Genomic DNA, 434 nt, shown 5'->3' with positions numbered 1-434 from the left:
ACCCTGGCGTCTGGCCCTGGAGTCCGAGAAGGACTCTTGCCTTTCGGGTGAAACCGACTTTGTGGAGGCTTTTACTCCAAGTTTCGACCCCCAAGGCTCAACATATAAATAGAGGGGCAGGGCTAGCACCAAAGATACATCAAGAAACACCAAGCCGTGTGCCGGCAACCCCGTCCCCTCTAGTTTATCCTCCGTCATAGTTTCCGTAGTGCTTAGGCGAAGCCCTGCGGAGATTGTTCTTCACTAACACCGTCACCACGCCGTCGTGCTGCCGGAATCATCTATTACTTCGCCCATCTTGCTGGATCAAGAAGGCGAGGACGTCATCGAGCTGAACTTGTGCTGAACGCGGAGGTGCCGTACGTTCGGTACTTGATCGGGGCGGATCGTGAAGGTGTACGACTATATTAACCGCGTTGATAAACGCTTCCGCT

Source organism: Triticum dicoccoides, chromosome 5B (genome assembly GCF_002162155.2).
Source record: "Triticum dicoccoides isolate Atlit2015 ecotype Zavitan chromosome 5B, WEW_v2.0, whole genome shotgun sequence".
NCBI lineage: Eukaryota > Viridiplantae > Streptophyta > Magnoliopsida > Poales > Poaceae > Triticum > Triticum dicoccoides.
Note: the sequence above shows the minus strand (reverse complement) of the source record.